The sequence below is a fragment of the Callionymus lyra genome, unplaced genomic scaffold (genome assembly GCF_982586985.1).
Source record: "Callionymus lyra unplaced genomic scaffold, fCalLyr1.hap1.1 HAP1_SCAFFOLD_95, whole genome shotgun sequence".
Classification (NCBI taxonomy): domain Eukaryota; kingdom Metazoa; phylum Chordata; class Actinopteri; order Syngnathiformes; family Callionymidae; genus Callionymus; species Callionymus lyra.
This window is the reverse complement of record NW_028258588.1, coordinates 35,001-35,260: the sequence shown is the minus strand read 5'-3', so window position 1 is coordinate 35,260 and position 260 is coordinate 35,001.

The window sequence follows — 260 nt, the reverse complement described above, 5'->3', positions numbered from 1 at the left end:
ATTTTTTCCGAGTGTGACTGCTCCTCAAAAAGTGGTCTTTTTGATGTCACGAGCGCAACCACCTAGAGGTTAATAGGGAGGCACCATAACAGGAGAGGGAAGGAAAAGGCTCGGAGGGTGGCCGAGCCTGGTGCCTCAAAGTCGGACAAGGTTGGAGTGGATGGCCGCGGAGAACTCTGGTTCTTTTGCCTGACGAAAGAAATTTTTTCCGAGTGTGACTGCTCCTCAAAAAGTGGTCTTTTTGATGTCACGAGCGCAAC